The 26046-nt window shown below is 34.7% G+C and overlaps 1 protein-coding gene and 1 long non-coding RNA gene across 3 annotated transcripts in view; one reads left to right on the top strand and one right to left on the bottom strand.

The window, feature by feature from the left end:
- Positions 1–26046, top strand: part of LOC127230298 (GTP-binding nuclear protein Ran) — a 1116469-nt gene that overhangs the window by 193073 nt on the left and 897350 nt on the right. The gene's annotated exons all lie outside the window — the stretch shown is intronic.
- LOC127230303 (uncharacterized) overlaps positions 1–26046 on the bottom strand; it is a 55794-nt gene that overhangs the window by 998 nt on the left and 28750 nt on the right. For both annotated transcript variants that reach the window (XR_007835173.1, XR_007835172.1), the window contains 4 exons: positions 19091–19186; positions 11311–11374; positions 9559–9658; positions 400–523 (listed from right to left, as the gene is read on the bottom strand). This is a non-coding gene — a long non-coding RNA (uncharacterized LOC127230303). The remainder of the gene's footprint in view (positions 1–399; positions 524–9558; positions 9659–11310; positions 11375–19090; positions 19187–26046) is intronic.

The following is a 26046-nucleotide window of genomic DNA, read 5'->3' as shown; positions in this document are numbered from 1 at the left end:
TTCAATGGCCCACAGTGATTTGCAAAAGAACCAACATTATTCTCATGTAAAGGGCAGTATTTAAATTCTAGCCACAATATGAATCTTTTACTACTTTAGTTATAGACAGCCCCACCAGAAAAAAGTGATTGCTCTTAAATGTGGTTCTTATAATTAATTAAATAAGTTAAAACTAACTTAATTTTACCTTTAAATTACAACTGAGTAGTAGTTCCTTTAAATACAATTCCCGAAAAATACCTCTGAAATACTTTTAGCATTTTCACAGCATATTAGTTAGAATCCATTAAGAACCTTTAATCTGAAAAGGTAAGATGTTCCTTGTAAGAAGTAATCACAGTTAACCTTTTTTGTAAAGATTTATTTATTATGTATGCAGTGTTCTGTCTGCCTGTATACCTGCAGGCCAGAAGACGGCACCAGATCTCAGTATGAATGGTTGTGAGCCATCATGTGGTTGTTGGGAACTGAACTCAGGATCTCTGGAAGAACAGGCAGTGCTCTTAACTGCTGAGCCATCCCCCTAGATGACAGTTAACATTTTTAATAATGACTTAAACACTACAAATAAGGAATACAGAATAGTAAAAAGGACATTTACTTTGAACTGTAATTAAAATATTCTTGACTATATTTACATTTATAAAATTAATAACTACACTACAACTTGGCTTAAATCTGAAGTTAAATATTAATAAGATACAGAAGCCCTTCATACTTTAACTTGTTAAAAAACTTCTAAGAGCTAGGCAGTGGTGGAGCACATCTTTTAATCACAGCACTCAGCAGGCAGGGGCAGGCAGATCTCTGTTAGTTGGAGGCTAGCCTGGCCTACAGGGTAAGTGCAAGGACAGGCTCCAAAGAAACAGAAAAACTCAAACTAAAACAAACAAAACTTCTGCTAAGAACTTAAGAAAATGTTTTAGTAAAAATAAGAACAGTAGATTATTATAAAGTTAGAAGATGATGGGAGATGTCATTCTGTATAGGTTTCTCATACTGGTTTAATTAATAAAGCACTGTTGGCCAATAGGAAAGCAAGATAGGAGGGACTAGGAGACAAGGAGGAAAGAGGAAGTAGTACGAAGGAGTCAAGATGGAGAGACTGGAGAGAACAGAATCGCCATTCGTCCGCTCTCGGTAAGACCACGTGGAAATACATAGAAATGGGTTAATACTTTAGACAGAGCTAGCCAATAAGAAACTAGTACCTGGCCAATAGCATTATATCAAATATAGAGTCTCAGTGTGTTATTTGGGACTGGTGCGGTGGCGGGACAAGACTGGCAGCGGGTGGAAAAACCTTACTCCTTACAAGAAGACATAAGAACCTAGTATGTCATCTTTTGGAAACTAAACTTTGGTTTGTTTCCTTAGTTACCCAATGAAAAAATTGGTCATCTCTAAGGATTTTCCTACATTTAAAGTTTAGAAATTCAACACATTCTTCCTTCATTTAAAATGAAATATTTAGACACATTATACTAAAGATTATCTTCTAAATTCTGCTCAAAATCTGTGATATTTTATACTTTATCTAAGATAAAACTTCAAGAGGAAATTAATATTTATTTTTCTATCTTAAGTAATAATTTGAATTCAAATTCATATAGAATATAAAACCAAATTAAAATAAATTCTATGGTGCTTCTAAACTGTTTCAAGAAACTTTTAATGGAAATGTTGGGGAAACAGGACTTGTCTGTAATATACTCTACCACTGTAGACTCTAGAAGACATCCAACAATTAAAATATATGCTTAAACCACAGCTGCAGTCAGTGTTCCATTTGTGGACTCAACCAACCACAGATTCAAAACATTTCAGCGGCCAGGTGTGGTGGCACACAATTCTAGTTAAAGCACTTGCGAGGCAGTGGCAGGAGGATCTATGTGAATTCCAGGCCAGCCTTGTCCATATAGTAAGGCCCTGTCTCAAAACATCAAACCAATTAAACAAAAAATTTTTGGGTGGGGTGCTGCATTCACAAAGTTTTTTTTTTTTTTCTTGTCATTATGGGAATAAGTAATAAAATTTACCTGTGTAACATAACATTGCATTACACATTAAAAACAATTAGAGATGAATTTAAGTATAAGGGTGTATGCATTGGTCACAAGCAGACATTATACCATTTTTTCTTTGAGACAGGGTTTCTCTATGTAGGACATTATATCATTTTACATAGGGCACTCAAGCATTTGCAAGTCTGAGTATCCATAGAAGTCCTAGAACCAATTCCTCATAGACACAGAAATAATTACATTCTTTTTTTTTTTTTTTTTTTTTTGGAGACAGATTCTCATATAGGTCTTACACTTGCTCTGACTCTCCTGCTTCCACTTGCCGATTACAGATGTGAACCTGGTATGTAGTGGTGAGGCTGGAACCCATGGTTTTGTGCATGCTAGGCAGAAGCATTCTAACAACTGAGCTACATTCTCATCCCCCAGTTACACAGTATTAACAGATATAATACAAGTAGAAAGTTATTAATAACATTATTACAGAATTATACTAAACAAAATCACCAATATAGAAAATGCAATCATAAAAACTTGAAAACACACCAGTAACATCCATATACATCAAATTACAGTTGTAGAGTGTGGCCAACCTTACTTCAGCAGCACAGTTAATACTGGAGATAATTTAGAATGTTAACGCCAATATTTACGTGCTGCTAAGGCACTGCTGACACTGCTATCACAGAAGCTATAAATAAAAAACACGTTTTTTTCTTCAGAAGATCAGATCCTTGTATTTTGAGGCAGCACAATATGGCCTGCACCATTTCAAAATCCACAAACCATTATGTGCTGCTACTTTACTCCAAGGTTTTTTGTTTTTGAAAACACAATAGCACCTAAATAGTAATTTACAAAGAGTCTTTAGGAAAAAGCAGAATACATAAAATTCATGTTTAAAAATGTAACACTGGTAAATGCATAATTTTATAAGCTTTGAGTAAAATAAAATTTTTGCTCATATCATAAATTTAAAAGCTTACTGTATACTTAATATAATGCTGTAATTTATAGTGATCATAAAAATGAGGAAAGCAAGCCATTTTCTGGGCAAACTTAATAAGAGTATGATTTATTAACTAGACAAATTTTTGAATGTATTTAACAAATGAAAAGGTTATAAAGGGTGGTTTTTACCTTATTAAGAGCAGCACACATTTCAAAATTCAAGTCTTACGATAAGGCTTTATGTTTAAGGAAAAACATGAACTCAGTTTCAAGAAATTTATACCAACAAAATACTTAGAAAAAGATTAAAAGTGACTCATACTAAATGTAATTATACATGTATGAATATATACACACACACACAAACCCTCAAAATATATAGCTCCTCCCAATCCATACATGAACACTCAAGATTTATCTCCATATTGAAATGGTTACTGTAAATTCAGTGTCATTTAATATATATTACCCAGAATAAAATGTCAATTTGGTTTCCTAAAAGGATATAGAACAGGAATCCTGTAGCTCAAGCCTGAATGACCATTTGTTTGTTTCTCATTAAAATGGCTATTTCTTTAAAGGCATACTGTTTTCTATTATAGGACAAATTTGTACAAACAAACCATGAAATCTTCATCTCTAGTTTTTTATAGGCATCACAGTCATATTCCATTCATTCTAATTGTTTATAAGCAGTCATATTCCATTAAGTTTTATATTTCCTCTACTATTAAAATGTAGATAGATCACTTGTGTATATAAGCAACGATTGTTTCACCTATTTCTCTATTATTGCCTGAAGTTTTAATACAATTTTACACATCTATTCAAGATATCTACACATCAGTTTATCAGTGTCCTAGTTTGCTTTCCATTGTTGTGAAAAATAACTTGGGAAAGAAAGGGTTTCTTTCACCTTCAACCTAATGTCCATAATGAATTCATGGCAGGAACTCAAATCAGGAACAGGGAGGCAAGAACCAAAATCAAAGGCCACAAAGAATGCTGCATACTGGCTTGCACTGCCTGCTTTCTTATATCAACCAGGATCATCTATCAGCCTAGGGGTGAGGGTGCCCACAGCGGGTTGGGCCCTCCCAAATCAAGCATTAATCAAGAAAATGCTCACTAGACATGTCCACAGGACAATCCAATGACGGCAATTACTCAACAGAGATTCCCCTTTCTAAATGTCAGTTTGTCAGTTGCCAAACTAATCAGCAATCAGTTACATGAAATTTTAGGTTCTCCTCAAACCTAATATCTCATTAAATTTTAAACATACATGGCTATTTTACTGAACACCTACTCATGTTACCATTACCCCAACTGTTATACTATAGTTGGTATAGTAAATAGTGCACAAAATATAGTTTCTCTTTAGAAACGATTTAGAATGACCTAAATTATAAGACACAACATCATGAACTAACTGTTCAAAACCACATGCTGATTTAAGGCAATGGTAACTCATCCTTATAATCCCAGCATTTGGAAGATAAAGGAATGATGATCTAGATTTCAAGGTCATCCTTGGCTATGTAGTAAATCTGAAGGCATCCTGAGCTATGAGACACTGTTAAACATACACAAAGACATAGTCCAACCCCCATTACTGTTTTTTTTTGGTCCCTGTATAGTACATATATACATTAAATGATTATTCCAATGTCAAATGAATGATTTCAAAATCAAGTCAATTTTTTGTGTGTAAACTAAAAACTAGTCAAACATATGTAACAAAATTTAGCACTTTATGTATTTTAAGGATTTCGGTTTTTGTGGCATTAAGAACATTCATCACCACCAACCCTATTACTTGAAATTCTTCACTTCCAACTGATATATCTTACTCATTAAATACCAACTGTCCATTCCGCCTACTCTTAGTCCTAAGAAATTAACTTTCTGTCTTGTCTCCTGAATTTGCCATATCCTACAATTGAAGTAGAGAGGAATTTATACTTTAGTACTTCACTTATACAAATTTTAAAAGATTTACTCTAAAGTCATGTGTAGAATCTTTCTGTAATCCCTGAACAAAAAGGTATGTTACCATAACCAACTTAGCATGCTCCACCTAGTGCATGAGATTGAACTGAGGTCTTCTCGCTTACACAGCAAGCGCTTCATTACTCTCCAGCTCTACTTAAAACAAAAAACAAACAAAACCCTTTATTTATGCATGTGTGTGCCTGTTTGTCTGTATATGTGCCATGTATGGGCAGGCAGTGCCTGAGTTCAGAATAAGATGTCTAATCCCTTTCAACTAAAGTTATAGGAGGTTGTGAGCCAGCTGATGTTATGTGCTGGGAAGGAAAGCTGGGTCTTTTACAAGAGCAGAAAGTTCTCTATACTTCTAAGCTATTTCTTCAACCCCCCTTTTCTTTTTACATGTCTATTTATGACTTAATATATGTATGCATCACTGTAGACAGTGGAAGTCAAGAGAACTTCAGGCTTTTGCCTCATCTTCTACCTTGCTTGAGATAGGATCTTTGTTTGATGTTACCATGTGCTACTGCATTTGGCTTATGTGGGTTCTTGGGATCCAAACTCAGGTCCTCTGTGTAGCAAGCATTTTGTTCGTTGAGGCACTTCCTCAGCCCCCACTTTTATTCTCATTTTGGTGCTTTATAGAATTTTTCTTTGTAATTTGTTCTTTTGAGACAGGATCCTACTCAGTTAACCTAGGGTGGCCTGAAACTTGCAATCCTCCTGCATCAGCACTGCTCCCCAACCTGGCACTATAGGCATGAGATACCATCTCTGGGGCAGACAGTACTTCTCTATGCCTCAGTTTCCTGTGGGCATGTTTAAATTAATTTGTGTGTGGGTATGAATGTCACCACCATGTACATGTATGGAGGTTAAAGGATGTCTTGTGGGAGCTGGCTCTTACTTTTCTACTAATTAATTAGTTAGTTAGTTAGTTAATGCATCTTTGAGACAGAGCTTCTCTGTGTAGCCCTGGTTGTCCTGGAACTTGCTCTATAGACCAAACTGGTCTCAAACTCACAGAGATCTGCCTGCCTCTGTCTCCTTGTGCCTCTGGGATTAAAGGCATTCGCCATCACAGGCCAGCAACTTTAAGTTATCTTAAGGGAGTTTCAGTTTTAGACTTTTTGTTTAGCCTTTGACTTATTTGGAATGAATTTTTATGCATGGTAATAAGGTCTAACTTCAGTCTTTCTTGTATGATTACCTAGTTTTCCTGATGCTAAAGGCTGCCTTTCCCCTTTAATATGGGACTTACTCTATCTTTTGAAAAAACCATTTTTATTATTTCATTTCCTAACAAATTTTCCATTCAAACTGGACTAGGTTTGTAGCAATCTACTTTTAGTATATCCCATGCCATTTCTTCATTCCTAAACCTCAGGTCACTTGAAATATCATACTGTCTGTCTTTAAGCCCTCAAATCTGTTTTCAAGAGTGCCAGCTAAAAGAAAAGGTATGAAAATTACCTTTCTATATATAGAATTCTATATTAGAATAAAGATAAAAGTTACTAAAAAGATTTTATTCTGTATCTTTATACAATGGCTATAATTTCAAAGTCAGTGGTTAAGGACCCTTAATTTTTTTTTTTTTTTTTTTTTTTTTTACTGGTTTTTGATATAGTTCAGCGTTTTACTTATGTTCTTAGAAGGAAAAATAAGTCATTCTAAATGGTGAGGTAAAAATAGATAAATGTCTTGCTTAAGAAGCCAATTTCACTATGCATATGAATATATGGGAATCTTCACCTGAAATTAATATTCTTTGTATACGAAAACAGAATAGCAATTAAAAAAGATAGAGAAAACCACAAATTGTCCAATTTCCCCCTTCAACTCTCTTTTGTTTCCATTCATATTTTTATTTAGAAATATTTACTTTTTTATCTTGTAAGACTTCTAATAATTCATCTTATTTCCCTAAAGTGTTGCACTTCACAAAATATTTAGAGATTTTAGGGATGTTGTCTAAACTATAACATCATTTTGACTGAACGATGGGTCAGTTTTTGAATAATAAGCAATAGATATGCTTGGTAGAACATAATGATAGAATACAGACTTTGAGGGCAGAACCCTAGCATTCTCTCCTTTATGAGCCCTGATCATGGCTAAGTTACTCTAGTACACTGATCCTGCACTGGTTCCTCTTGGATAAAATGTGGCAAATGCCTATCTCAATTAAATCGTATACCTTAAACCTATATGAGCACATTTAATAGTGACTACATGATGATTAAATGCCTGTTCAACCTAATTCTTAGTAGGGTCTGCATCTCTGACAAACTCAGTGTTTCTGGCAACTATACATATACTAACACAGTTAAGGACAAAGAGTTAGTGTTGTTGCCTACTCCAGAAATAACCTATTTATAAGAGATCTTTTACCTTGGCCACATTGACTGCATTGGCTCTACTTCTACAGATGGTTTTACAGGGCTGCTATAAAATGCCGCAGGATAAAGTGGAGCACAACTGATGCTGTGAGAATACATAGAAAGACCTGGGTATGTTCAGCCTTCAGAAAAGAGGTAAGAACTATTTTGGGACACTGATCGAGGGCCAAAGAATAAGGTTCTTTAAGTAAGAACTTGGAGGGAACATACACATCACTAAAATTCAGACCTGTGGTATAACGTTTTTAACTTTTCTTCCCCTCCTTCTCTCCCTCCAGACAAGATATCACGCAACTGAGGCTGTAGTCAGTTTCACTAAGTTGTCAAGGATGACCTTAATTCTTGTTTCTCCTCTCTTCCTCCTCCAGCCACTACTGCTGGGTTATAGGTGTGTACCACTATAACCAATTTCCTTGGTGCTGGACATCAGAGGCAGAGTGTCATGCTTTCTAGATAAGCGCTCTACCAACTGAGTTACATTCCCAGCCCCCATTTTAACTTTTCTAATATTCAAAGTAACTTCCTAAATTCTAGTATTTGAATCTTTGTAGAAACTGGAAAGTTATTCAGAATGGGAAAAATGACTCCATAATTTTGCATTAAAACTTAAATTTCAAGGTTGCCATTTTGTTGAGAGTAGAAATATCATTAAGGCTTAAGTAAAAAGGAACAGATTTAAAATAATCATTCTGTTAAACACTTATACATCAAATATTAAAGGCTTTGAGGACAAAGAATGTCTGGCATTCAGTTAAAACTTTTCTAATTCTAAAAAATAATACTTTTCCAACAACTAAAAAATTAGAGAACACTGTGAACTTTTTTGATGCCTATGAATTATAAAGCAATATATAACTTTCAGAAATTAGATTTTTACATACTAAATTAAAAGTGAGTCATCTTACCAGTAGGTATATTAAGGCATTCTTTTCTTCCCTTAATAATGACAGTATCTGTTACCTTTCTCCACTAATCATTCAACTCCAAATAAGTAACTACTTTTTTTATGTTTGATATGTACTCCTTTTAAAGAAACTACTTAAGATAGGTAAAATTTCCTCCTTCATAGCATAACAAACAGAAATTTATACTACAAAGATATTTATATCACAGATAAATTAAAAATAACAAAATTTTCAGTCCACCTATTACATATAATTAAAAAATTAATTTTTACTAAAAGCAAGAAATTTCATCACTTGCCTTATCACTGATTCTAACTTCCCCAATAATGAAAACATTCCTTTTCCCTCTCTAGTATTAACCCCTATATTTATATTATTTATAATTCAACAATTGACAATACTTTAAAAACTGATATGATTATGTATCACTATTTTCTTGCTAACCTGATGTATTTCCTACATGGAAAGTAGTTCTATCTTTTTTTTTCCTAGCATAACATTGAGTAGGTTTCCTGAATTAGGAAGTAACTGGTTTCTGTTGTCATTAGATTACAACATTATCAATACTAACAGGACTGAATGTGAATTTTTCTTCCTGTTTTGTTTCCTTATTAGGTCAATATCTTAATATCTTTTCAGTTTCATATTTAAAAACATGGGAGTAATACTTCTTTTTCATTTTGTTTTATAAGACTGAGTTTCTCTAGGTTGCTCTGGAACTCACAAAGATAGCCTGCCTCTCTCTGCCTCCCCAGAGGTCTGCACCACCACCTCCTGGCATAATATTCTTAAATGAGGACAACAATGTGTACTCCAAGATTTTTAAACTATCAATGATATGTATTTTTAAATTAATTTTTCTGTGAATGTATATGTGCAAGTATGCCTTGAGTGGTTGGGTGCCTGCAGAAAAGAAAATGATGGTTTCCCTTGAGCTAAAAATACAGTTTATTGTGAGCTGCCTGATGTAGACTGCTGTAGGTTCTGGGAACCAGATATGGGCCCTCTAGAAGAACAGCAAGTGCTCTTAACCAAACCAAATCTCTCTGGCCTCTCAACTAATATATTTTAAATTTGCACAACATAAATAGATAATTTAAGTTTGGGTAGCTAAAATGCAATGGAGGAAATACAAGCATTTACAAAAAGAAAAAGCAAGGAGAAAAAGCAAGAAAACTGTGACATTTTGAATTTCTTAAGCAACAAAAATTTTCTATTAGAACTTTAAAAAATGAGTACAAAATACTATTATTCAAATGAGAGCACTTAACATATTGATACCATTATGCCACTTCTAGGACATCCATATTCCACAGATGAAGAGCTAAGAAGGCAAAGTGCTTGTCTAGGTTCCTTTAAGGCCCTGGTTCCATCTCTAGCACTGCAAGAAAACAGAAATTTAAAAAGAAAAAAGCCACCACCATCAACAAAAACCCTTCTTATACACTGTCTGTAAAAGTAGTAACAAAAGAAATTATTGTGTTAAAAGAAAATATGGTATTAAATGAACAGTAAAAGAGAAAGGTAGATACTGGCACATAAAACCACACGGAGCTGTGTAAAGTGGGTCACAGCTGGAGCCTACAGTAGGAGTTAGTGTCAAGTGTAAAACCATCATTTTTAGTAACTTAAGTTGAAGGAAGGCTGAAGCTGGCTTCTAAGGGTTCAATTAACATGAAATCTCCTGGACTGTATTCGATTCTTTAGGGTTTTGCAAACGTTTTCATTCTAATTTTCCAGAGATAAAAATATGAAAGAAAATTTTTACAAGAAAAAACAAAACCAAAAAACAACTTGTAGCATCTTGTTACTAGTAAAACAAAGTTTTCAGTATTTATCTTACCTCCCCTGTGAGTCCCTCCCCCCCCCTGGGGGAGGGGGACATTCTCACTACTGAGTTGAACAGCTGATCATCTGTGATCATAAGGTCATCTAACATACATGGGTTTTGGATTACTAATGCAATGTGTGAAACAATGGAAGAGAAGCATCTGAAGCACTAACTTTCATTTAAATGGGGTCACCTAACCCTTAACAATATTAGGAACAGAAACTTGAGTTTGAGTTTTTTTTTGAGAGATGCAAAAATAGCTCAAGAAGTAGATGGAAATGAATCTTTTGTTAATTTCAGAGACTGGAATACTTTCATAGAAATAATTATATGTGTGCATTTAACATGACTTTTTAATATGCCAGTTTTTCTACAGATATATTAATTTCAGCTAACCTGTTAGAATCATTCTGTTGCAATTTATAATTTTCCAAATTTAAATGTATCAGGAAAAATTTTACTGTGTGCAAGTGAGTGTGTGTGTGTATGTGTGTGTGCAGAAAGAAAAGGGATTGCCTTTGCTGTTTTTTCTTTCTCCCAAAGTTTTAAAATCTAAATGTAAAAAGCTTCTCACAAAGAAGTCTCAATTTAATGCAAAAACAAAAAATAATGCTCAAGAGGCTACTTTCAATCTATAAAACTGTAAGATCAATAAACTTGAATAATGATGATAAAAAATACCATTTACTAGGGCTGGAGAAATGGGCTCCTTGGTTAAGAGTACTTCTTGCTCTTGTAGATACCAGAGTTTCCAGCACCCATATGGTGGCTCAGAACAAATACCCCAGAATTCCAATTCCAGGGGATCCATTGCCCTCTTTTGGCCTCCATTGACACCATGCACAGTACAAATATATACATGCAATCAAACACACATAAAATAAAAACATGTAAGCCTTAAAAAAGGATCTTATTTGTAAACTTTGGAGAAATGATTTAATATTGTGATTCTTAGACTTGGAGAAAAACAGGGCCTTTCTATAAAATACTTCTCACATTAGTAAAGTTGCCTAAGGTAATGAAATCATTCTTGTTCTAAACTAAATTAAAATCAAACATCAATGAATAGAGAGCCAAGGGGAGATTTATCCTATTCTAGGATAGACAGAAAAGTAATTAGAAGTGAATGGAAACATGACAGCAAACAGTAAGTTTTTGTAGGAATGGTGGTAGCTCACTGAGGAGGGAACTGTAATACTTACAAAATAATTGTTGGCGTTCTTAGAGGGCTGTTCTAGTAATACCTTCATTTTATCATTGTTAAACCTAGGAAAAAAGAGTGAAGACTTTAAAATTTGAGCTTATTATATATGCAAAACCATTTTCAATTGATGTCAGCAGTCATTGTTTCCTGATTCTTACACATTACATAATAATCACAGATTACAACTTACCAGCAGTAGTGTTTACAATTTTAATCCAATTCATTGTCATTAAGTCTGTAAAACGTGCTTTCCCAGTAAAACTACCTTCTGAATATTTAAAACTCAAGTATGTCAAATGTAGCTAACACTGCTGCTTTAGTGTCTAACTTGAAGTATGCGGAGTTCTGAGGACATCACAAATTTCAAGTATTTCACATTAATTCAAGAGCACATCACAAGATATTTTCCTTTTTTCTCTTCATTCACAGCACACCCACACACACAAAGTCTACACACTTCCCTATTACAAGAACTCTAATACAATGTATAAAACCACAAAGAGCTTACAATTTATTGGAAAAAATAATCAGTGGGAATAAAACATTATGCTATGACCACAACAAAAGAAAATATTGTTCAGAAATTGCCCGAAAGGAATAGTGATAAAGGAATTGTTTCTATGGCTGCACTTTACTTCTAAGAGAAACATAGCAGGAAAATATACTATAGACCAGTCTTTAAAACATCCTAGTAACTTCAGTTAGTCAACAACATTTTATTTTTGTGAGACAATATTTACATACTGTGTTCCTATTATTTGAGACAGTCTTATTAATATGGTTCAGCCTTAAATTTGGGATCCTCTTGCCTCATCTTCCCAAGTGCTGGAATTACTGGACTATGCAAACATAACTACATACAAGTACTTATTGAAAGAATACACAAAATCTTTATGCTTTTACCAGAACATTCCAAGTGTATATTTCTTGTAGATTACTTTCTCATAAAAAGGTACATTTCTTTTTATTTCAGAATTCACCAATCCTCCCTTCAATAATGCTAACATGAAATCTCCACCCCAAACCTACCTCTACTGAACTCTTGAACAATATCCCAATTATATATAAGATCCTGATGTACCAGGCCCTGATTCTCATTCTTTTAAGATGTAACTACAATCTTGAATTTGGTATTTATTTCCTATGTTTGTTTTTTTATACTATAACTACAAATTTAACTGTTATATACACAATTTTCCTCAAAGGTTAATTTTTTGCTGAGTACAGTCATCCAGGAATAACATACACAACTCTTATTTTAATGGCTATGCAGTATGACTATGTCACATTATATAATAGGGGGTGTACTATAAGTTTAACTGTATTATTATGACTTTGTCAAGTGCTCCACAAACCAGAGAAAAACTTTTGTATTTTCCCTAAGATGTGAAAATATATTTAAGAAAAATAGGGTGGTGGCGGCAAACACCTTTAATCCCAGCACTTGGGAGACAAGGGCAGGTGATCTCTGTGAGTTTGAGGCCAGCCTGGTCTAAAAAGATACACAGAGAAATCCTGTCTCAAAAAAAAAAAAAAAAAAAAAAAAAAAAAAAAGGGTAGGAAACAAAATACAATTAAGAAAAATAGCTACATAGCTACTTCTGTGCAGAAATGAACATTTATTTTTTAATGTTTTTATCTTATTTTTGACCTCTATTGTATGTATGGGTGCTTTACCTGCATGTATGTTGTATGTCTGTGCACTATTTGCATGGCTAGTGTCCACAGAGGCCAGAAGAAGGTGTTGAATTTCCTAAAACTAGGGCTGTGAGCTGCCATGTGGGTTCAGGGAACTGAACCTGGGTTCTCTGCAGGAGCAGTAAGTGCTCTCTCCTGGTAGTTGAGCCATCTCTCCAGCCAACTGCTCTCAAGTGCGTATAACATTAACATAGGGCCAAAATCTGTATCAAAACATTTCACAAAAATAAAAGTTCTGAAAACAGATTGTTCTTCATATGACTAAGGAAATGCCAATACTTAGAAGTGCTGTAGAAATGAGAAGATTCCTAATTAGATACTGAACTTTGTTAGATCCAAGATAGCCAATAGCTGGGATAATAGTGGATGAGCCACATGTCATGGTTTGGTGTGAACAATCCTTTCTACTCCTGCCACTGCCCCACCTCATTTGTGGTGCTCCCTAAAGAAAAAAAAAAAAAAGAAAGAAAGAAAAAGAAAAAGAAGGGAGGGAGGGAGGGTAGGGAGGGGCTCCTTTAGAGCTTGTAAAAACCATAAATTGTGGACATCTAGGACCAAAATTTTGATTAAGCAAGTCAGGAAAAAATACTTCACTTTAGCTCATTCTATTAGTCAGTCTAGGCCACAAACATTCAGCAGGAGTCAATCAGGGTGGCAGATATTTTCAACAGAGGATTATTCATCTAACTTTTAGGTTAAGCATGTGTAGTATTAGTATGTCTATCTGTCAAACTATATCAACATATTAAAAACAGCAGTAGCCTAAAAAAGCAATTTCAATTTATAATTTCATAATGCAAGAATAGGCTGTGGTCTCAATTATGAATTCAGATAAATAAACACACAATGTGACAAAAGCCATTTTTGTTAGTAATACCAAAGAAATGACATTCTGAGTTTACTATGACTGGTAAAGCAAACATTAAGCATGGAGATGGATCAGAAGTGATTTTAGGGCTGGAGAGATGGCCCAGCCGTTAAAGGCTAGGCTCACAACCAAAAATATAACAAGTGATTTTAATGATGATAACCAAGGAGCAATGATGGTTATCTTTTAAAAATACAATGGCAAATGTGAGACTTTAAAATAGGGCACTGGCTAACACAAAACTAAACGTCACTTCTTAGTTTTCTACCAAAGTCTTATAAATGAAACCAGAACTTTAACAGGACGTTTACCTAAAACTGTAATTATGCACATAAAATGGGAGAAAAACATTATGTAGTTATGCAAGTTTGTGCAAAAAGAAGTATACACATCTATAAAACTATATTACTTGAAATTAAAAAGTAATTTCCAGAAGACATAGAATTTGATATGGTAGGTTTTTAAGAACTCATAAAGTATGACTAGAAATATAAAAGTTGAAGGGTTTTTCACCTATGGCTTATGTTGGTTCTACTTACTGACAACATGAAATATAGAATGTTTTTATTGTAGTGAAATTAACAATAATTCAGCCTTTTTTATATGAGGCTATAAAAGGAAGATGCATTTTCAAAGTGAAAGAAATATTCCTGTATGGCCATAGCTTCTCTTTCTCACATATGTGTATATCTGAATTTGTGGCACCAGCAACCTAATTACTACTAAGTTTTCCTAGTCTATTATCTTAAAAGTATGGATTTTTCAACTCTCACAGGTGAAATTTCCTGAATAAAAATTAAATATAACAGCACTGAATAAACTGTTTAAAAAAAAGTCCAAGAACCACAAATATTTACTATCCTCTTAAGGGCACACCAGTAAGAAAGTATCTTTCAAAGAGACTAGTCTGCAAACCACACATGGAAAACCTTTCCACTTGGGTGCAAAACTACGATCATACCCTGAGCACTCTGCTGACAAGCAGCAGCAATCACCCAACTCCAGTTCTCATAAGGGACAATTGCTATGGTGGTGACATTTGCTTCTTTACCACTGATGCCCCTACTATTTAAAAAGCATATACAACTATCTCAAGAAAAGTGCTTCTCAATAATTCACTTGCCAAATCCACTTGTATCATTATTTAAGAAGGAATTTCAAAACGGTAAGGTGAAAAGACAAAATTAATATTTTCGTTAGAGAGGGAACCTACAATGTATCTAAAAAAAGTTAGTAACACATAATAATTTCAGCCTCTAAGGTGACGACATTAACTACTCAATTACCAAAACTTTCTAAAGAGTTTTAAGCATCTGTCAAGAGTGAATACACAGACTTCACTAGTTGGACAAATTCCAATCAAGAAATAAAATTGCACTTTTACTCACAAAATATCCCTGGTTCCCTCCCAGGCATCATGTACTCAATCACTATCATATGCTGCCTTAGGTACTATCAGAAAAACAAAACAAAACAAAACAAAATAGAACAACACTCCCCTCCCTGAAAAACAAGCAAACAAACCAAAAAACCAAAACAAAACAAAATTCAAACTCTGAGATTCAAGCACTAGATATATAGCTCAGTGGTAGAGAGTATGCTAATACAAGACCTTTGGTTCAATCTCTAGAACAGCAAATAATAAAGCATTAAGAGTCCAGCCAATGATCGCCCCCCTCCTCTTTGGGGGTCCAGGAATTGTTCTGGGGCTGTGGCATGCCAGTCAAGTGCCCTACCACCAAGCTATAATAATTCCTAGACCTAGCCTAAAAGAGTTAACAAAAACTACAACTGAGGCTAGCAATATGGCTCAGTGGGTAGGGTACCTGCTATGCAGTCCTGACAATCTGAGTTTCAACTCTGGAACACACTGAGGTGCAAGGAGAGACTTGATTTAATACACAGCTGCTCTCTGAACTCTGTGCATACACCACCCCATCATACACAATAATAAAATAAAAATTTCAAAATCACAACTAATCAAAAATTTCTAGGTGTAATCTAGTTTAAATGTATATTATGTGTATTAGAGGTAAAGTCTTAGTTAGGCCAAAAATATTAAAGCTTATTCTGTTAAAATGCTTTAAATGTAATAAAATGTTGTCTACAGATCTAAACGTTTAAATGCAAATCATCTTTTAACCCTGTAAGCATTGCCTCAGAAATAGATAAAACAAAGTTTGGATGGTATTGTAAAAAAAACAAAACAAAACAAAAAAAACCAACACAGATTAGAATTAGGCATTAAATTTAATAATAATTAGTCTTGAATGTTAGTTTTAAGGTTAAAAAAATTAAGTGTTAAATAGTGACAATAGAGTAAATTTAGGTATTCTGCAAAACTATAATCTTTTATCAAAAATAATAAAAAACTTTTCCACTTAGCCACCAATGAAGAATGTTAGGAATAAAGTATACACATTAAAAAAAAAAAAAAAAAAAAACCCACAGAATTAACAAGGCAATTTTGAATATATTTATTTAGTATGAAAGGAATTTAAAACTTAATTTATGACATTTAGACATATAGAAATGGTAATGGTTTGATTAATTACAGAAATCACATTTGAAACATGCCACATGTTTTCTTTCAAGTGACTCTGATATCAAAGTAATATTAAATGTTTAAAGTGTGGTTCATAGTGCTGAGAACAGAAATTCTACTTCAAAGCTATTTTCAAAAAATTTAAAGGCTTAAAATTTATTAAATACTGCCTATTGAAAAAAATGTTGATCAGAAAGTATTACTTCTGATACATTAGGCCTTACTTGAAGAAAACTAATACAAATAAATTAGGAATATTTGTTACTTTTAGAAAACCACAAAATACATATAAGGAACTGCTTCAAATAAACAATTACAATGTACAATGTTTGTTAATTGTGTCTTTTATTTAGCAAATCTTTGCAATACTTTAAAATGTCTATCAAAGAAAACTTGATTCCACTGACAAATATCTTAAAATATAAGTCATATTTATGAAGTTGTATTATATAATCACAGATGTTAAATTACCCAATCCTAGTTTATTAAAGTATTCTTTTTACCCTAAGATAAATACTTCAGTAAGACATAAACAATGATAGCAAAACTGTACTTTAAGGGCAAAGGGCAATTATTTTTTCTGGAGCCCTGATTATGTCTTTAACTGCAAGTATAAATATTACACTCAAAATATAATTCTATCACTGGGAAAAAATTTTAATTAAGAAATTTAAATCAACACAATAAATATCTTTCTTCAAATTCTTACCTAATAAACTATGTATTAAAGGAGAATGGGAGAGATTCGCAAATTTGAGGTATTTCATGTCCTTGAAAGGGTGGTTAAAGGACACCTTATCACACATAACTGTAACAGTTTTCATTATTTAGCCAAGTTAAGGTTTCTTACTCTATAAGAAGTAAACAAAAAACTTTTAACATCTATACTAATGCTTTTAGATACTAAATTATTTAACAAGCTAAATTCATATGTTAATAAGCCATTTTATAATTGTAGAGAGAAAAATCACATGATAATGTCAAATATTTGTGTTCAGTAAATTCTGAAACTCAGGTATCATAAATTTTGAACTCTACTTTTAGAACAACTGTGCATTTAAATCTTTATCTATACTATAAACTCATATATTGCTTTCTCCCTCATTTAACTTATTAAAGCTCTGTCAATTATCTGGGTTAAAAGTGGCAAATTAAACTTCAAATTTTTTGTTTCAGACTCCATTTTCATATCAATATTAAGATAGAAAGGAGAAAATTTTATTCATTTTGCATCCATTAAAACTGTTTTGTTATAACATTTAAGATCAAACTTATATATACTGTGTATCTGAAAAAAAATCACCAAGACATCAATGTAACATAAAGTACCAGAATTCACCCTTATTTAAACTCTGATTTCTATTTCATCTCAACTATTAACAGATATGCGTCTGGCTTGTCTATTTTATAATATAAAACTACCAAATTCCAGCATTTTAGTATTTTAATATTTATCTCAATATTCTAGCATTCTTAAACACACCTGGGAATTTGTTCTAAAATGTTTATATTGGTTAAAGTTAAAAGCAGTTTTATGAGCACGAAAATTATAATTTGCTCTTAAGATTAAGTTACACTTCTTAAGAAAACAAGTCTTTGTGATTTTCTATTTGTTACTTACATATTTTTAGTTAAAAGAATCTAAAGAAAATTAGTTATATTTTAGCAACTCTCATTCTATTTAGCAGATATTACTAAAACTTATGGCTAACACTTTACTAGAAAAAAAACTAGCCAAGTAATATTTAGTAATAATGTTCAGTAAATTCACCTTTATTATATCAAATTACCATCTAGGAAACAAAAATTGTTTAAGCTGAATATTATCTGAAATGCTCAACTAAAACTATAAAAATAAAGTAAAATAAACATTAGAAAAATGGTCTATGATAAGTATTTTGGAGGTTAAGACAATAGTCAACAGAAGTTTAAGCAATCTATAATTTTATCATTAGACTGCTATAACTTTTGATATTAACAATGTTCTGAGTATCTGTGAGTAAGATACATGTTTCTGCTTAAGAAAGTAGGTTTCTCAGTTTCAACCAAACTGTGACTTTTGGTTAGGAGAGCACTTAGAATACTTCAGCTTTTCTTAAAATATTTTCATTAATCTTATCTAATTTTTACGCTCTATCTACTTCCCCACTTGTCAAACAGCCAAGCACCAAATTCCACTTGACTTAAACACTTCATTTTGTAAGAATAAAGTCCACTACATAATTAAATACCTTACATAGCACACTGTAGTAACACCTTTAGGAAAAAGGAAAATAAAACATCATGTATACTTTGGTAAGGGGCGGGGGTAGGGGGATGATAATAAATTCAGGTGAATCTATTATAGCACTATAAAAACATCTAATATATTGTTAAACATCTGAATTTTAAGAAGCAAGAAGCCAATTTACAAGATTTCTGTTTATTCTTTACTTGTTGATTTTAGATCACTTAAATGTTTTAGCATTACTATTAAGTCCAATTACATTACAAAGATATATTTTGAAAATGTACTAGTACAAAGCAGACACATTGACATATATTTACAATATCAGCACTAAGGATAAGGCCAGGGCAGGAAAATAAGTAGTGTCAGGACAGTTTCAGGCTGGTTGTAGAGTTAAAACTCTGACTTAAAACAAAAAACAAAAAACCACATTAGTATACCTTAATCCTCTATCCTGTTCCAATGCATTACGCCAGCATTCAGTCAAAGAAACTTAGGTTGTTTTCCAGAATTGGTTCTCTTCTAAAGGTTAAAATCTGCAATAAAAATGTCATGTATTATTATATGAAGACACTCAACAGATAGAAATATCTCTTATAGTTCTAGTTGATCTCTGAACAGAGTTAAATCTTGCAAATAACCCCGTCTTGCAAAGCTTAAAGTACATCTACTATGAAAATGTTTTTCGAACAGAAAATAACTTGATTAAGAACACCTGCGATATGCATTATCACCCAAAGCCTCTTCAAGCAAATCAGATAAGTTTCTGCTTTCATTTCTCTTCATTTCCAAAGCAGCATAGATTAGTATGCATTATGTAGGCAGCTTTGAAAGGACTAAGGAAGATTATAAAAAATATTCTTTGTTTCTAAAGCCCATATAGCTTAAAAATTATGCAAGGGATATGGATAAAATTTGACTAATTTTCCCCTAAAATTACTAAATGTATCAATTATGACAGTTACCATTATTCTCTACTTCAGTCTTGCTATACCTGACTGAACATTTCCAAATATTTTAATATTACAGTTCTAACCAATTTAAAAAATTTAAAATGGACCACTACTAGTCTTTTAATGCTTCCAAATAGAGGTGAAATGCAACTTCATTTTTTTCCCCCCATCTGTTTCACCTTTCTGGATCTTAATGACTTAACTGACAACAAGTACATTAAAATATCAAATTATTAAATTACCAGAGGGATAAATGTACTGCATATGAGTCATAATGCTTTGGGGGAGTTTTCTACTTTTACTTAAGAATGGCTGATGAAAGAAAGAATGAAAACCAAAAGCCCCTTTATTCCTGTTGCTAAATTTTGTTTAATGGGAAAAAATAAAAACTCCACGTCATCTTATGTCTAAGAAACATCAGTTCAAGTTATCTTATCTTGAAAAATTATAGACATTTTTCCATATTTTTCGAAAGATAAAGATTTTTTAAATATTTGAGTGCCTTGAAATATAGGATCACAAATTTAAAATACAAACAAAATGACAGGAACTCAAATGTTAACTTTTAATATAATAATATATGTTTTGAAATAGTGTAAAACTACTATATACAAAAGAGGTTTGGGTATAAAATCTAATGTATATGACTAAAAGAAAAAGTAAAACTCAAATTTATTACAGTTTATTATTTATGCTTCGAAAATATCACAAATCTTTCCTGTGTAATTTTTCTTTGGTGAAATAAGATGGGTTTAAATAAAAACACGCTAAACTCACAACTTCAAAAAAATTGTTAAAACACACACACACATACACACACACATTTACTATTAATTAACTACATTATCTGAAATCTTTCTCAAAGTCATTTAAAGCATCTTTTATATAGGCAAGAAAAATAAGCAAAGACATTACCTACACAAAAGTGTTGTTTATATAATTTATGAGCATTTGTACACACTAACAACCAGATATTATATATTAGTAATATATTTTAAAATAGACATCATGCTTAAGACAAACTATCAGTTTTAAAGTTCTAATACTGTAACCTCTTAAAATAAAACGCTTAATTTCATTTTCAACACTTAGTTGAAATAAAGTGGTATTTTATTAGTGATTTCCTTTGGTTTTATGACATTTGAGACCACAAAGTTACAGCAAGTCCTAGTTTGAAATCTAATTACATACCAAAATTAATTGCAAAGCATACAGTGCTTCTATGTTTGTGCAGTTAAAAAATAAAAAGGACAAACTATGTATAGCCTTACAAGTTTTTCTAAAATATGTTGTCCTAATTATAATCATGTTAATTATTTGTTTCTCATAAAAGGGGTTAAAAAGAAATCAATGTAGAGATTAAGTGTCATTTAAACAAAAGAAAATAAAAAAGACAAAAGTATCTTTAAGGTCGGAAACATTTTAAGACTTGAGATGAATTTTTATGAAATTTCCATAACTGTAGCTTTATAATCTAATTGTTAAAAGCTTATTGAAGAAATATTTTTTTCTTTCTGTAAACTCAATCAGCTGACCAGAAGTTCTATACTGAAGGTTTTTTCAACATTCTTAATAGTTACTACACATAAACACCTGAATAATAGAAATAAAACTGTACACAGACTTCATGAAACCAAAACTAAAAGATAGCACATAAAGGAGAAGGAAACATGGAATCTGGAATGTGAACACTGCTTTGAAATTTTTATTCTTAGGTGTGGTTCCTGATAAACATTAAAACATATACTAGTCTAATTGAACACAAAAACCTTAGGCTATATTTTCTAAATGTACATTGAAGACAACAGGTTTTTTCTAAATCGTCTAAAATTAGACTTTTAATTGTAAACAGTGTAAACAACAAACAAATGAAAATAAATGCTACCAGAGAAACTGGTACTTTTGTTCCCTCTCCCCTACAGTATGTAAATGTAGCGCCAGGAGAACTATGATGGCAGTACCATTCTCCAGTGCTGTTTTCCTGTGGTAATAAATGACTTTTGCAGCCTTCACAACAGAATAAAAAATGAGAATAATCAGTTTCTTTAGAAAAACACAGATAACTGCATTTAAACATTTAAATAAGTAAGTATATTCCTACTGGAATTGTCCCTCCTGTCTAGCATTATATAAGACAGAAATATTTTGAATGTTATGAAATTTATTTAGCTGCTGGTATGTTCTAAAGCTTTAAGTGAATTAGTTTAAATAAAGGCCCAATCACTTCTTTCAAAACGTTGGTAAAACAAAAACAGAAGGAAAAAAAAACCCTTCATTCAAAACACCCTCAAAACAAAAAAATCTTATAAACCAAAGAAGTGCCAAAAAAATTATGGTTTTGTGAAATTTAAACCTTTCCCCACTCTCATAATTCTCTCCCGGCTACATAATTTGAATAAAAATTAAAATTCATAAACCAACAGTGAAAAGCAAAACTCATTAGCATTGGCACTTTAGATATAATTACATGTAGAATAGAAACGAGATCTACAATTTTATTAAATCAAATTTTACAGATAATTTTATGAAAAGATTCAAAATAAACAGATTTAGAAAAAAAGGATTGTGGGTCCAGTAATAATTATTATGAAAGTAATAATTATTATGGAATTAATACAAAATAGAACATACTTATTAACAGAAATTAAAATGTTTTCATTTGGATATTTCTAATAATGTATACTTGTCTTAAAGTGAAAATAGAAACCATGTCTCAACATTTCAATTATTTATAAAATATAAAAATTTAAAACTTCCCTTCAAAATCATCTACTCTTTTAAAACCACAGTTATCAAGATGCAACTAAAAGGAATGACAAGCAAGGGAGTAAATACTGACTGGCTGTTTCAAGCAACACCAAACAAAAACTAACTGAAACCAACCAAATAAAGCAACACAAATGGGCTCCTGTATACGACACACTTCCTCATAACGAATTTGTCAGAGGAAAAATAATCTATCATACAAGCTCATCTGTGTATACTTACCTGTTATATTAGTAATGAAGAAACATTAATGTCTTGTAAATTAAAAATGTCAAACCACTGCAATGGCTGAGTTAGGAAAACATTTTAAAACAGTGTTGCAAAGTATTAAGAATATACTCAATTTTTATGAAAAATGTAGAACAGATAATTTGAAGTTTATTTTCAACAAAATTAAAGGAACAATTTTCCCATAATCTTCATCCAATAAATACATGAAGGCTAAGATGAAAAATTTCTATCAAAGGAAAAAACAAACAGCTTAGATCCTTTGGCACAGTTTTCAACCAATGAAGAACAGAGAGAAATAGATCTTGTGAACTGCAAGAGCAGAAAGTTTTCTGAAAATTGCTTCTTTAGTTTTACTTTTTAATACACATCTCGGAACCATATGAAAGGCTCTTATGTAAGAAACAACCCTATCGGGCACCAACTTTGTAAAAAACAAAACAAAACAAAACCCAAAAACCAAAAAAATCTTCATTTTACTTTCCTGTATCAATCTGAGTAGTTCTCTGAGCAAACAGTTTTTCCGTAGGTGGAGAATTATCAGATCCTCCGTCCACATTCAAACCCCCCAGTCCCGCTTCCTTCCAGCCAATCAGGGGGTAAGAAGTGCGGCATTGGGGAGCTCCGTTAGACACGATTTGAAAAACATCACATTGAGCTCTTAACTCTCCTGGAAAGGATCTAAATGAGGGCGGGTCCCCAGTCTTCACAGACAGACACCAAATCCTGGGTTCTGATCCAATTCCACCGGGAGAAAGCTCTGCAGGGGGCCTGCCCGGAACGGAAAGAGGTTTCCAGGGAGCCTTACTCCTCTCTGCAATTAACTCAGTAGCTGCTGCAAAAGCATCTCCAGAATGTTCGGAACCCTGATTCGTGCGACCCTGAGGTAGAATGTCACATTAGCTCAGCGGCGAAGGGTTAATCTAGGGGTGCTGTAAGGGAGGGAAGGGATCAAGATCTCCCGGGGGTTTAATGTGGGCTCTTCACAAAGCCTAGTGCCAGCAGAATACCTACACTCAAAGCTGTCACGGGCTTCTCCAAGAGTTGTCGACTCCGGGTTGACAAAAAGCCAACTAGGGAAAAAGAAAGCCCTAAAGGGAACCAACCCCGCTTTCTTCCGCCTCAGCGTCAAGAGTTCCCAGGAAAAGGTGAGAACTGCAGAAATGACCGTTAAGTCGTCGGAGCAAAGGCTTGTCCGCAGGAGACAGCGAGTTTCACACTACTTTTCCTTGGGACGCGCGTTTCAAGGACCGGGTGAGGGAAGTGTCCCAAGCGCGCGACGGAAGGGAATTGCAAGCTCGAAGCCCCCATCTTTCCTTTCACCCTAACATCCTCCCCCCGAGAGAGACACAGAGAGACAGAGAGGGAGGGTACCGCCGGGAGAGCAACGACAAAATGACCGAGCTAGCTAGTGTCCAGCATCTATCTGTCCGCCGCGTCCCGACCCCGGGCCGGGCCGCCTCTCCCCGGCGCTCCGCCGCGCACACCGGGCACCGCGGGCAGACGCCCCTCCCGCGCCCGCCCGCCCGCCCGCCCCGAGCCCGAGGGGCGCTCCTGTCAGGGAGCCGCGAGCGAGTCGACGGCGCGCGGGCCTAGCGCCCGGCCGGTGGCGCTGACAGGTCGGGCGGCGGCTGCTCGGCCGCGTCCCGCTCAAACTGCGCCTCCCCTCCCCCAGCGCCGCCGCTCCGCGCTCCCGCCAGTCGGCCAGACGCCGCCCGCTCGCGGGTGGACACCCAAGTGGCCCCGGCCTCCGGGGGGTCTCCAGGATGGGAGTGAGGGCAGAAGCGGAGCCCGCTGCCTGCACCCCTCACGGTCCGCCGGTCCCCCCGCTGCCACCTCCGGAGACCGCTTTGCTACTTCTTCAGGCTCTTACCGTATTTGGCAAAGCTCCGCCCGACTGCCCTTTGGTTTTAAGTTATTTTTTTTTTGATGATTTCTCGGCGCGATCCAGGCGTCGCGTTACGCTCGGACAGGTTATCCCTTCCGTCCCGCTAGATTGATGAGATCAGGCATCACTCGAAAATGGCGCCGAAAGCGCTGAGTCTCCTCATTCAAATTCGTTAGAGCCAACCCCGCCGCCCCGGGGCATGCCGGGAACGCGGGCTGCCTCCTCAGCTGTCTCGGCCGCACCCCCCCACCCGCGACCCTGTTGCGCATGCGGAAAACTTCTGCACCCCCCCCATTCCCCGGCACATGCGCCGAATCGTCGTGGCGCAAGGCGCTCCACTTCCTCGGTTCCAGTCTCCTGTGTCTTGTGCGTGCGTGTGTGCCAGCATCGCCCTTGTGCCGCAGTGGAGATGTTCACCTTTCAGACACCACTCCTGGAACACACAAGTTCTCTGCCTTTGAGAGGAAACAAATTAGGGTCCATCTTAAGCGTTTCGTAAAAAACAAACAAAATAAACAAAATCCTAACCACCGAGGGTGCCGCCTCTGAAGCTTGCAAGGCTGCACAGGAACTTAAAGCGCACCGGTTTGGAGCCCTCGCCTCCCACTAGCACCTCACGGATCTGTCGCACCTAAGCCTCGAACCACTTCATGAGGTAGGAACTTTATGGTTCCGTCCGACGACCAGTGCGCAGCTGTCACACCCTGGAGCACCCTCCCTCTTCCTCATCCCTTCAGACCCGGAGGCGCGCGACCCGCCCACAGTCCGCCAGCCTTTTACCCGAGCTTTCGGTTCTGGTTTGGAGGGCGATGTACGATCTTTTGGACATCACTCGGATGCTTTTCAAAAAAAAAAAAAAATTAATGTTGTAGTAAATTATGGATTCACAAAGATAGGTTTCCGTTGTACGAAGCCCTGAGAAAGTTGTAAAAGCCACCGGGGTACTGATAATATAATGCCTACTGTATCAAGCGCTTTGTGGGTTAGACGTTCGCATTGCCCACTGTATCTCTATGAAGTAGTTAGTATTTTTGTTTTACAGATGATACTTGATGTTCGGATTAGAAATGCTGCTGTCTTAACAGCTGGTGAGAATACAGGAGCTAGGCAAACTGCCTTTTAAAATGGCTCTGTGACAGTTCAAGATTTTTTGCTTGCAAGACATCCTCCCTACCACTTGGGTAATTAAGATGAACATTTTAAAAAGAAAAACTGTCATTGCTCCTAAGTGACAACAGTTTAGGGTTATGTTTAGTTACGTTTTCTTTAATTCTCATGGATTTTTAGAAAAATTATTTTCTTTGTATGACTTGTTTTATCTACACATAAGTATGTGCATGCTCTATGTGCCCTCAAATGTCAGAAGAGGGTGTGAAATCCCAGGGAATTGGAGTTAGGGATGGTTGTGATCCACAATGTGGGTACTAAAACCAAGCCTGTCCTCTGCAAAATCAACAATTGCTCCTGAGCTATCAAATGATTTTTTTTTTTAAAATAAGAACCCAACTGTTTAAAAACCAGGAATATATTGGTTATGTTTCCTCTAGTTTTTATTATAAAC

The sequence above is a fragment of the Phodopus roborovskii genome, unplaced genomic scaffold (genome assembly GCF_943737965.1).
Source record: "Phodopus roborovskii unplaced genomic scaffold, PHOROB, whole genome shotgun sequence".
In the NCBI taxonomy this organism is placed as follows: Eukaryota; Metazoa; Chordata; class Mammalia; order Rodentia; family Cricetidae; genus Phodopus; species Phodopus roborovskii.
The sequence above is the reverse complement of the archived record's forward strand: the minus strand, read 5'-3'. Positions and strand labels throughout refer to the sequence as shown.